At 36.8% G+C, this 13,729-nt stretch overlaps 1 protein-coding gene across 2 annotated transcripts in view; it reads right to left on the bottom strand.

The window, feature by feature from the left end:
- The window catches only part of GPATCH8 (G-patch domain containing 8), a 113,413-nt gene that overhangs the window by 81,266 nt on the left and 18,418 nt on the right, over positions 1–13,729 (bottom strand). The window lies entirely within an intron of this gene.

Consider the following 13,729-nt stretch of genomic DNA (forward strand, 5'->3'; position numbering starts at 1 on the left):
AGCAAGCTCTAACATACAGTTTGCCACACCGTATCATAAACATTAGGTTACTTGTTTCCCTCACCAGAATGTGAAGTCCCTAAGGACAAGAAAGGTGGTCTTGTAGTGAAGAAAAAGTTCTGCAACTAGACAGTGGTGATAATGGTCGTACAACATTGTTAATGTATTTAATGCCACTGAACTGTGCACTTTATTAAAATGAAAATTTTTATGTTATGTGTATTTTACCACATTAAAAATAATAAAACTGTGTGGTAGAGTCTATTCAAAAAAAGAAAGGAATAATAGGACAGGAGTGGGGTTTCCAAAGACAAAAAGCTAATCTTAAAAATGGAATAGGATTTAAGAGCAGGTATCCCTTCCAAGAATGAGAAAGAGCAGGTATCCCTTCCAAGAATGAGAAAAAGCAATCATCAACAAATACTAAAATGTGAAAAAATAGCTATCAATCTTGAAAGTCTGTCTTAATCTTCAGTATTTTGTCCAACGATCTCTTTAAAATAACACCTGCCTCTTGGCATTTTAACTGCTATTCCAACATTTAAAGGTTTAACAGTTACTTAAAAGGTATTAATTGCAAAGTACAGCTAAATTCCTAAATAATAAACATCCAGATAATTAGATTAACTCAAACCTCACAGTATTATAGAACACCAATGTCCAGCCAAATCTCATAATTCTCTTTCATTCTATGGCTTGATATGATCTAATTATAAAAGAATAATCTCAAACTGCCAACAACAATTGGGTACTATTTTTAAAATAATTAAATCTTTAAAGTATTTAACTTAGGACAACCGTGTTTCAAATCAAAAGAGAACTGCTCCCAAATTTATCACTATCAAAAATGATATAATAAAAGCACAAACACTTAGATATTATTAGTGAACTACCAAGTAATTCTACAAAAAAGAAAATGGCATCTGGGAAAACCCATTCCAGTTCATCCTTAGTACACGAGAAATAACTCGAGTTTTTCCAAACAGATCACGAATCATTAGCAAAATCTTTTTTTCGGTGGCCGAACCGCACGGGATGTGGGATCTTAGTTCCCCGACCAGGGATTGAACCCGGGGCGGCAGTGAAAGCGCGAAGTCTTAAGCACTGGACCGCCAGAGAATTCCCTACAAATTACTGTCCATAAATACCAGATTCTAAACACAGCTAAGTTTTCAAATCATTCTGCATCTATCTACACAATACAAAAGAGCATTAATAATACAGTTTGAGTCCAGAAAAAGACCCATACATTTATGTTTTTTTGAAGTACAGTTGATGTACAATATTTATGATTAATTGATCTTCGACAAAGGTTCAAAAACAGAGAAATAAGTATTTACAATATATGGTGCTAGAACTAGGTACTCATATGCAAAAAAATGAGCCTCAATCCATACCGCACACCATAATAAAAATATAACTAAAAATGTATCACAGACCTAAATGTAAAACCTAAAATTATACAATTTCTAGAAGAAATATACAGGAGAAAATCTTGGTGACCTTGGGCGAGACAAAGATTTCTTAAGATACAACCCCAAAAGCACAATCTATAAAAGAAAAAATTGAAAACCTGGACTGGGAGAAAATATTCACAAATCTCAAAAGACCTGTATCCAAAATACATAAAGAACTCTCAAAACACAGTAATAAGAAAACTCAGTTTTAAAGTAGGCAAAGATTTAAACAGACATTTCACCAAAGAATATATATAGATGACAAGCACTCAACATCATTAATCATTAGGGGAATACAAACTAAAATCACAAGGTGATACCACTATGCACCTATTAAAATAGCTTAAAAAAAAAACCAACAATATCAAGTGCTGATGAAATTGCACAGAAACTCTCATAGATTGCTGGTGGGAATGTAAAATGGTACAGCCACTTTAGAAAACAGTTTGGCAGTTTCTTATAAACTTAAACATACACTTACCAAATAACTCACCAATACTGTCCCTAGGTATTTACACAAGTGAAAGGAAAAACCTACGTTCACACAAAACCTGCCTGTGAATGTCTGGAAACTACTTAAATGTCCCTCAACTGGGAAATGGATTTAAAAACTATGGTTCACCCGTACAATGGACTATTTTTCAGCAATATAAAGGAACAAACTACTCATATAAGCAACAACATGTATGAATTTCAAACACATTAGGCTAAGTGAAAGAAACCATACTGAAGAAGTTGTGTCATTCTGTTTATATAGCATGTGGAAAAAGCAAAATTAGAGAAAAGAAAACTGGTGGTTGACAGGGGCTGTAGACTGACTGTGGTGGTGGCTACACTGTGATACATTTTTTAAAAATATTTATTTATTTATTTAGCTATTTATTTATTTATTTTGGCTGCGCCAGGTCTTAGTTGCCACACGGGACTTCTTAGATGCGGCATATGAACTCTTAGTTGCGGCATGCATGTGGGATCTAGTTCCCCAACCAGGGATTGAACCTGGGCCCCCTGCATTGGAAGGTGAAGTCTTACCCACTGGACCACCAGGGAAGTCCCCTGTGATACATTTTGTTAAAACACAAACTATACACATTTAAAATGGGTAAATTTCACCTATAATGGAAAAGAATCTGAAAAAGAATATTTATATGTATAACTGAATCACTTTGCTGTACACCTGAAACTAACAACACTGTAAATTAACTATTCTTCCATTTTAAATAAATAAATAAATAAATAAATAAAATGGGTGAATTTCACTATATCATAATTATACTTTCATTTTTTTAAAAAACTGAAAAAGGGTGGGAAAAGCCAGTATTTCTACATTTCCACCCTTTAAAAAAATATTTTTTAAGCATTAAAAAACCTTAAATCCTACTCTGTAAACCACACAATAGTGGTAGTCACTTGCATCTATACATGTGTTAAAATAAAAATCAATATTACTCTATGATAGTTTTTAAAATTAAATAAAACAAAGTAAAAAACACGCATAGACAGCTCTAGAATACATACGAGGCTGATTCTAGAGGTTAACTCAGAAACCTAAGTGTCTAAGAGACAAGAGATGAGACGGAGGCCCCGTTTTTAACTGCATATGTTTTTTTTCTTTTGAATTTTTTTTCACACACACACACTGTATTTTATTTTATTTTATTTATTTATTTTTTTCACACACACACTGTATTTTATTTTTACAAGATATAAATAGACTGACACCAAGCATTGTACATGGATGACAACAAAAGCAACAATGATTGCAATTACCAAACATGAAACACACTCATACTATGTCATAATATTGACATTCAGTCCAGTAATCCTCCACTGTAACAGCTCCTTTACTTTGCAGTGAAAATTGATTTGTATATTCTTTGCCTCTGAGTCCTTGTGGGATTTTTTTTTTTTCTTAATTCAAACAGAAAGTCACAAAAATTATACTCATCCTCATCAGTTCACTCGGTCCCATGTAATTAATTTTTTTTTTCATCTTGATCTTTTATTAGCACTTTTATCAGTTCATCAGTTTTTCATTAGAGTTCTGAAAATGCTTATTCATTCAGTTCAGCAGTACAGTCAGTTACCAGAAACCTGTACTTGTCAGTCTTTTCCATGAATTTCTTGAAGATGAAACCCTTTTATATAGGAACATATTTGCAAAAGCATCAGAGTACACCCAGAACTGTCTGTAAATGACAAAAGACTTAAAAATGACCACGGTTAAAGATTTGATGAAAGTTCATAATAATGCAGTTGACAAGAAAATTAGTTATTTCTGAGACATACATTTTAAAGTAATAACTAGGATTATGACTTATAACATTATACCAGAACATATAAGATTTTTAGAAATTTCATGTAATGTCTGAAACATTTATATTAACATATTTCCATACAGATAACCCAATGAAAGTTTAGTATTAGTTGTTTTGTTTGTTTGTTTTTTTATACTGCAGGTTCTTATTAGTCATCAATTTTATACACATCAGTGTATACATGTCAATCTCAATCGCCCAATTCAGCACACCACCATCCCCACCCCACCACAGTTTTCCCCCCTTGGTGTCCATATGTCTGTTCTCTACATCTGTGTCTCAACTTCTGCCCTGCAAACTGGCTCATCTGTACCATTTTTCTAGGTTCCACATATATGCGTTAATATACGATATTTGTTTTTCTCTTTCTGACTTACTTCACTCTGTACGACAGTCTCTAGATCCATCCACGTCTCAACAAATGACTCAGTTTCATTCCTTTTTATGGCTGAGTAATATTCCATTGTATATATGTACCACATCTTCTTTATCCATTCATCTGTTGATGGGCATTTAGGTTGCTTCCATGACATGGCTATTGTAAATACTGCTGCAATGAACATTCGGGTGCATGTGTCTTTTTGAATTACGGTTTTCTCTGGGTATATACCCAGTAGTGGGATTGCTGGGTCATATGGTAATTCTATTTTTAGTTTTTTAAGGAACCTCCATAGTGTTCTCCATAGTGGCTGTATCCATTTACATTCCCACCAACAGTGCAAGAGGGTTCCCTTTTCTCCACACCCTCTCCAGCATTTGTTGTTTGTAGATTTTCTGATGATGCCCATTCTAACCGGTGTGAGGTGATACCTCATTGTAGTTTTGATTTGCATTTCTCTAATAATTAGTGATGTTGAGCATCTTTTCATATGCTTCTTGGCCATCTGTATGTCTTCTTTGGAGAAATGTCTATTTAGGTCTTCTGCCCATTTTTGGATTGGGGTGTTTGTTTCTTTAATATTGAGCTGAATGAGCTGTTTATATATTTTGGAGATTAATCCTTTGTCCGTTGATTCGTTTGCAAATATTTTCTCCCATTCTGAGGGTTGTCTTTTCGTCTTGTTTATGGTTTCCTTTGCTGTGCAAAAGCTTTGAAGTTTCATTAGGTCCCATTTGTTTATTTTTGTTTTTATTTCCATTACTCTAGGAGGTGGATCAAAAAAGATCTTGCTGTGATTGATGTCAAAGAGTGTTCTTCCTATGTTTTCCACTAAGAGTTTTGTACTGTCCGGTCTTACATTTAGGTCTCGAATCCATTTTGAGTTTATTTTTGTGTATGGTGTTAGGGAGTATTCTAATTTCATCCTTTTACATGTAGCTGTCCAGTTTTCCCAGCACCACTTATTGAAGAGACTGTCTTTTCTCCATTGTATATCTTTGCCTCCTTTGTCATAGATTAGTTGACCATACGTGTGTGGGTTTATCTCTGGGCTTTCTATCCTGTTCCACTGATCTATGTTTCTGTTTTTGTGCCAGTACCATATTGTCTTGATTACTGTAGCTTTGTAGTATAGTCTGAAGTCAGGGAGTCTGATTCCTCCAGCTCCGTTTTTTTCCCTCAAGACTGCTTTGGCTATTCGGGGTCTTTTGTGTCTCCATACAAATTTTAAGGTGATTTGTTCTAGCTCCGTAAAAAATGCCATTGGTAATTTGATAGGGATTGCATTGAATCTGTAGATTGCTTTGGGTAGTATAGTCATTTTCACAATGTTGATTCTTCCAATCCAAGAACATGGTATATCTCTCCATCTGTTGGTATCATCTTTAATTTCTTTCATCAGTGTCTTATAGTTTTCTGCATACAGGTCTTTTGTCTCCCTAGGCAGGTTTATTCCTAGGTATTTTATTCTTTTTGTTGCAATGGTAAATGGAAGTCTTTCCATAATTTCTCTTTCAGATTTTTCATCATTAGTGTATAGGAATGCAAGAGATTTCTGTGCATTAATTTTGTATCCTGCAACTTTACCATATTCATTAACTAGCTCTAGCAGTTTTCTGCTGGCAGTTTTAGGATTCTCTATGTATAGTATCATGTCATCTGCAAACAGTGACAGTTTTACTTCTTCTTTTCCAATTTGGATTCCTTTTTTTTTCTTTTTCTTCTCTGATTGCCATGGCTAGGACTTCCAGAACTATGTTGAATAATAGTGGTGAGAGTGGACATCCTTGTCTCGTTCCTGATCTTAGAGGAAATGCTTTCAGTTTTTCACCGTTGAGAATGATGTTTGCTGTGGGTTTGTCATATATGGCCTTTATTATGTTGAGGTAGGTTCCCTCTATGCCCACTTTCTGGAGAGTTTTTATCATAAATGGGTGTTGAATTTTGTCAAAAGCTTTTTCTGCATCTATTGAGATGATCATATGGTTTTTCTTCTTCAATTTGTTAATATGCTGTATCACGTTGATTGATTTGCATATATTGAAGAATTCTTGCATCCCTGGGATAAATCCCACTTGATTGTGGTGTATGATCCTTTTAATGTGTTGTTGGATTCTGTTTGCTAGTATTTTGTTGAGGATTTTTACATCTATATTCATCAGTGATATTGGTCTGTAATTTTCTTTTTTTGTAATGTCTTTGTCTACTTTTGGTATCAGGGTGATAGTGGCCTCATAAAATGAGTTTGGGAGTGTTCCTTCCTCTGCAATTTTTTGGAAGAGTTTGAGAAGGATGGGTGTTAGCTCTTCTCTAAATGTTTGATAGAATTCACCTGTGAAGCCATCTGGTCCTGGACTTTTGTTTGTTGGAAGATTTTTAATCACAGTTTCAATTTCATTACTTGTGATTGGTCTGTTCATATTTTCTGTTTCTTCCTGGTTCAGTCTTGGAAGGTTATACCTTTCTAAGAATTTGTCCATTTCTTCCAGGTTGTCCATTTTATTGGCATAGAGTTGCTTGTAGTAGTGTCTTAGGATGTTTTGTATTCCTGTGGTGTCTGTTGTAACTTCTCCTTTTTCATTTCTAATTTTATTGATTTGAGTCCTCTCCCTCTTTCTCTTGATGAGTCTGGCTAATGGCTTATCAATTTTGTTTATCTTCTCAAAAAACCAGCTTTTAGTTTTATTGATCTTTGCTATTGTTTTCTTTGTTTCTATTTCATTTATTTTCGCTCTGACCTTTATGATTTCTTTCCTTCTGCTAACTTTGGGTTTTGTTTGTTCTTCTTTCTCTAGTTCCTTTAGGTGTAAGGTTAGATTGTTTACTTGAGATTTTTCTTGTTTCTTTAGGTAGGCTTGTATAGCTATAAACTTCCCTCTTAGAACTGCTTTTGCTGCATCCCATAGGTTTTGGGTCGTCGTGTTTTCATTGTCATTTGTCTCTAGGTATTTTTTGATTTCCTCTTTGATTTCTTCAGTGATCTCTTGGTTATTTAGTAACGTATTGTTTAGCCTCCATGTGTTTGTGTTTTTTACGTTTTTTTCCCTGTAATTCATTTCTAATCTCATAGCGTTGTGGTCAGAAAAGATGCTTGATATGATTTCAATTTTCTTAAATTTACTGAGGCTTGATTTGTGACCCAAGATGTCATCTATCCTGGAGAATGTTCCATGCGCACTTAAGAAGAAAGTGTAGTCTGCTGTTTTTGGATGGAATGTCCTATAAATATCAATTGAATCTATCTGGTCTACTGTGTCATTTAAAGCTTCTGTTTCCTTATTTATTTTCATTTTGGATGATCTGTCCATTGGTGTAAGTGAGGTGTTAAAGTCCCCCTCTATTATTGTGTTACTGTCGATTTCCTCTTTTATAGCTGTTAGCAGTTGCCTTATGTATTGAGGTGCTCCTGTGTTGGGTGCATATATGTTTATAATTGTTATATCTTCTTCTTGAATTGATCCCTTGATCGTTATGTAGTGTCCTTCCTTGTCTGTCTCTTGTAACATTCTTTATTTTAAAGTCTATTTTATCTGATATGAGTATAGCTACTCCAGCTTTCTTTTGATTTCCATTTGCATGGAATATCTTTCTCCATCCCCTCACTTTCAGTCTGTATGTGTCCCTAGGTCTGAAGTGGGTCTCTTGTAGACAGCATATACACGGGTCTTGTTTTTGTATCCATTCAGCAAGCCTGCGTCTTTTGGTTGGAGCATTTAATCCATTCACGTTTAAGGTAATTATCGATATGTATGTTCCTATGACCATTTTCTTAATTGTTTTGGGTTTGTTTTTGTAGGTCCTTTTCTTCTCTTGTGTTTCCCACTTAGAGAAGTTCCTTTAGCATTTGTTGTAGAGCTGGTTTGGTGGTGTTGAATTCTCTTAGCTTTTGCTTGTCTGTAAAGCTTTTGATTTCTCCATCCAATCTAAATGAGATCCTTGCCGGGTAGAGTAATCTTGGTTGTAGGTTCTTCCCTTTCATCACCTTAAGTATATCATGCCACTCCCTTCTGGCTTGTAGAGTTTCTGCTGAGAAATCAGCTGTTAACCTTATGGGAGTTCCCTTGTATGTTATTTGTCGTTTTTCCCTTGCTGCTTTCAATAATTTTTCTTTGTCTTTAATTTTTGCCACTTTGATTACTATGTGTCTCAGCGTGTTTCTCCTTGGGTTTATCCTGTATGGGACTCTCCGTGCTTCCTGGACTTGGGTGGCTATTTCCTTTCCCATGTTAGGGAAGTTTTCGACTATAATCTCTTCAAATATTTTCTCTGGTCCTTTCTCTCTCTCTTCTCCTTCTGGGACCCCTATAATGCGAATGTTGTTGCATTTAATATCGTCCCAGAGGTCTCTTAGGCTGTCTTCATTTCTTTTCATTCTTTTTTCTTTAGTCTGTTCCGCAGCAGTGAATTCCACCATTCTGTCTTCCAGGTCACTTATCCGTTCTTCTGCCTCAGTTATTCTGCTATTGATTCCTTCTAGTGTAGTTTTCATTTCAGTTATTTTATCGGTCATCTCTGTTTGTTTATTCTTTAATTCTTCTAGGTCTTCGTTAATCATTTCTTGCAACTTCTCAATCTTTCCCTCCATTCTTATTCCGAGGTCCTGGATCATCTTCACTATCATTATTCTGAATTCTTTTTCTGGAAGGTTGCCTATCTCCACTTCACTGAGTTGTTTTTCTGGGGTTTTTTCTTGTTCCTTCATCTGGTATATAGCCCTCTGCCTTTTCATCCTGTCTATCTTTCTGTAAATGTGGTTTTTGTTCCACAGGCTGCAGGATTGTAGTTTTTCTTGCTTCTGCTGTCTGCCCTCTGGTGGTTGAGGCTATCTAAGAGGCTTATGGGAGGCTCTGTTGGTGGGTAGAGCTGACTGTTGCTGTGGCGGTCAGAGCTCCATAAAACTTTAATCCACTTGACTGTTGATGGGTGGGGCTGGGTTCCCTCCCTGTTGGTTGTTTTGCCTGAGGCAACCCAACACTGGAGCCTACCTGGGCTCTTTGGTGGGGTTAATGGCAGACTCTGGGAGGGCTCATGCCAAGGAGTACTTCCCAGAACCTCCGCTGCCACTGTCCTTCTCCCCACGGTGAAACAGAGCCAGCCCCCGCCTCTGCAGGAGACCCTCCAACACTAGCAGGTAGGTCTGGTTCAGTCTCCCCCAGGGTCACTGCTCCTTCCCCCGGGTCCCGATGCACACACTATTCCGTGTGCGTCCTCCAATAGTGGGGTCTCTGTTTCCCCCAGTCCTGTCGAAGTCCTGCAATCAATTCCCACTAGGCTTCAAAGTCTGATTCTCTAGGAATTCCTCCTCCCGTTGCCAGACCCCCAGGTTGGGAAGCCTGATGTGGGGCTCAGAACCTTCACTCCAGTGGGTGGACTTCTGTGGTATAAGTGTTCGCCAGTCTGTGAGTCATCCACCCAGCAGTTATGGGATTTGATTTTACTCTGATTGCGCCCCTCCTACCGTCTCACTGTGGCTTCTCCTCTGTCTTTGGACGTGGGGTATCCTCCTTGGTGAAGTCCAGTGTCTTCCTGTCGATGACTGTCCAGCAGCCAGTTGTGATTCTGGTGCTCTCGCAAGAGGGAGTGAGAGCATGTCCTTCTACTCCGCCATCTTGGTTAATCCCCTGTGGTTGGTTTCAATTTGTGCAAGATCTTTTTTGACCAACCTCCTTGTATCCTGGGGTTAAGGTCTGCAACTATCTTCAGAAGCATGTTTTTCTTTAACTTTGTTGTGACTTTCAGTCTCCATCAGAGTTAGTCTTGATCTTGAATCCATCACCTTTTTTCCTTTGTGCACAGTCTAGTTTTACTTGCTCATATGGTGCTTCGTGCAAAGGCTTTCACCCCGCCTTTCAGACCAGAGTTCTTCATGTAATGTGGCTGTGCCAACACCTCACACCACGAGCAGAAGTGCCACGCGAGACAGCTCAATTCAAGATGGAGGCGGCGGGCCGTGGGCGGAGACCTCTTTTGAATTTTATACTTAAATACTCTAATACTCATACCCTAATAGAAATCATAATCATTTTGTGTTTACCTCTGAATATGTAAAATGAAAGCTATATGTATTTTTGAATCAATACCACTTTAAAATAGATTTTAAAATATTTCCCTAGAAATGTATTTTAAATGGTGTTGATTCAAAAATACATATAGTTATAACACAGACGTAGGAAACAAACTTATGGATACCAAGGGGGAAGGGGGTGGTGGGAGGAACTGGGAGATCGGGACTGATGTATATACACTACTGATACTATGTATAAAGTAGACAACTGATGAGAGCCTCCTGTGTAGAGCAGGGAACTCTACTCAGTGCTCGGTGGTGACCTACATGGAAGGGAAATCTAAGAAAGAGGGAATATATGTGTACGTATAGGTGATTCATTTTGCTGTACAGCAGACACTAACACAACATTGTAAAGCAACTATACTCCAATAAAAAATAATTTTTAAAAATGTTAAATAAATAAATAAATAAATAAATATAGTTATGTATTATGCTGCATTACTTTCTGACTTTTTTCCCAGAAGGAAAAGGTAAGAGGGGGAACACTGGGAGAAGAGTATCACATTTTCCACAGCTATTACAAATTTAAATTGCAGATGATATTCACTGTAACACTTCTTTTATATTTTAAAAAGTAGAAACTAATGTCTAACAGGGGAAGAGTTTAATACTGTTTTATTAATGCAACAATTAGGGAGTCATCACAAAAGTTTTAAAACTATATAGAAGTATGTTAATTTGAAGTTAAATGGAAGGGGAAAAAAATCAAAAAGACTGTGTAAGACTATTTATGTGGACAAGAATTAAGCAGTGTTAAGCAAATGTGACAGGAGCTGGTAAGTATACCTGAAGAAAAACATCTGACAAACAGCTAAAGTTTAGTTTTTTTTTTAATTTAAGTATCTGCTGACTTTAGTGATAGCACTTCACTTTAAACAGCCTGAAAAGAAATATTCTACAAATAACCATAACTAACTTAGGGAACTGACAGAGATCACTGCTCAACATTTATGAATATCTGTTTGATTTGCCATAATAAACCACACAATTCACTGCAATACTTTAAAAGCATGAAAAATGTTTACAGTTTCTACTGTTTTAAAACTTACCCTTTTAGGGCTTACCTGGTGGCACAGTGGTTGAGAATCCACCTGCCAACTCAGGGGACTTGGATTCGAGCCCTGGCCCGGGAAGATCCCACGTGCCACGGAGTAAATAAGCCCGTGTGCCACAACTATTGAGCCTGTGCTCTAGAGCCCGTGAGCCACAACTACTGAGCCCTCGTGCCACAACTACTGAAGCCCATGTGCCTAGAGCCTGTGCTCCACAACAAGAGAAGCCACCTCAATGAGAGGCCCGCACACCGCAACGAAGAGTAGCCCCCGCTCACTGCAACTAGAGAAAGCCCGTATGCAGCAACGAAGACCTAATGCAGCCCAAAATAAATAATTTATTTTAAAAAAAAACAAAAACAAAAAAACTTACCCTTTTAAATATTGGGAACCATGACACCAAGTCACAAAGAATAAGAAACACCCACCAACAAAAAAAGTACTTTTCATACAAGAAAAATTATCAATACATCTCCCACCTCAGTTCTTTAAAACCAGTTATCACCAACTCTAAGTCCTATTTTTATTACTAATTTGCTGTTTGATCTGATACAAATCATGTTATAGTTCTCTCCATTCTGTACTCATTTATAAAATGAAGAATTCGAACTAGACACTCTTTTATGTTGTTTCTTGATCTAGAATTCCATGAATTTGCAGATTTAAACTGAATTAAATGTACCCTATAGGAAAAAAAGGCTGACATTTAAAATTTGTTACTACAAAAACATAATTACCATCAATTTCCACAAAAGCAAAATGTTAACCACAAAGCCAATAATCCTTGGTGGTGAAGCATAAAACATCTTTCATCTACCACCAAAATAAACGTGATGACATGAAAATCAAGTAAAAGCTAGCAATAATCTAGGTGACCCTGAGTTTGGTATTGACTTTTTAGATACTACACCAAAGGCATGATGCATAAAAGAAATAACTGATAAGTTTGGACTTTATTAAAATGTGTAACTTCTGCTCTGTGAAAGACACTGTCAAGAGAATAAGAAGACAAAGCACAAATCAGGAGAAAAATTTGCAAAAAAACCACATCTGATAAAGGGCTATTATCCAAAATATACGAAGAACTCGAACAATAAGAAAACAACTCAATTAAAAACTGAGGAGGGGTTTCCCTGGTGGCGCAGTGGTTGAGAATCTGCCTGCTAATGCAGGGGACACGGGTTCAAGCCCTGGTCTGGGAAGATCCCACATGCCACGGAGCAACTAGGCCCGTGAGCCACAACTACTGAGCCTGCGCGTCTGGAGCCTGTGTTCCTCAACAAGAGAGGCCACGATAGTGAGAGGCCTGCACACCGCGATGAAGAGTGGTCCCCGCTTGCCGCAACTAGAGAAAGCCCTAGCACAGAAACGAAGACCCAACATAGCAATCAATCAATAAATCTTAAAAAAAAAAAAAAAAAACTGAGCAAAATATCTAAACTGATACCTCACCGAAGAAAATATACATATAGCAAATAGTATATGAAAAGATGCTCAACATCTTATTTCGTTAGGGAATTGCAAGTTAAAATGAAATACCACTACATATTAGAATGGCTAACATCCAAGACACTGAAAACACCAAATGCTAGAAAGGATGTGGGAGCAACAGGAATTCTCATTCACTGCTGGTGGGAAAGCAAAATAATACTCTGGAAGATAGTTTGGCAGTTTCTTACAAAATTAAACATAGCCTTACCACATGATCCAGCAATTGCATCCCTTGGTATTTATCCAAATGCGTTTAAAACTTATATCAAACAAAATCCTGCACATGACAGTTATAGTAGTTTTATTCATAATTGCAAGAACTTGGAAACAACCAAGATGTCGAATAGATGAACAAATTAACCGTGGTACATCCATGCAATAGAATATTATTCAGCACTAAAAAGAAATGAACTATCAAGCCACAAAAAGACACAGAGGTATCTTGAATACATATTATTAATACTAAGTGAGAGACGCCAACCTGAAAGGTTATATACTGTTATGACTCCAAATATGTAACATTCTGGAAAAAGTTATACTATGGAAACAGTTAAAAAAACAAACAAAAAAACAAAACAAAACAGTGGTTGCCAGGGGCTTAAAGGGGAAGAAGGGATAAATAGATGGAGCATAGGAAATTTTTAGGACAGTGAAACTATTCTGTATGATACTATAATGGTGGATACATGTCATTATACTACATTTGTCAAAACCACTGAACCTACAGCAAGAGTGAACCCTAATGTAAACTACAACCTTGGTTGATAATCATGTGTCAATGTTGGTTCACCTCTTGTAACAAATGTACCACTCTGGTGGGAACTGTTGATGACAGTTGATGTGAAGGGGGGAATGGATATATGGGAACTCTGAACTTTGAGCTCAACTTTGCTGTGAATCTAAAACTGCTCTAAAAAATAAAGCCTATATATTTTTTTATAAGTAGCAACAAAAAAAGTTAATAA

The sequence above is a fragment of the Balaenoptera ricei genome, chromosome 20, assembly GCF_028023285.1.
Source record: "Balaenoptera ricei isolate mBalRic1 chromosome 20, mBalRic1.hap2, whole genome shotgun sequence".
Taxonomy (NCBI): domain Eukaryota; kingdom Metazoa; phylum Chordata; class Mammalia; order Artiodactyla; family Balaenopteridae; genus Balaenoptera; species Balaenoptera ricei.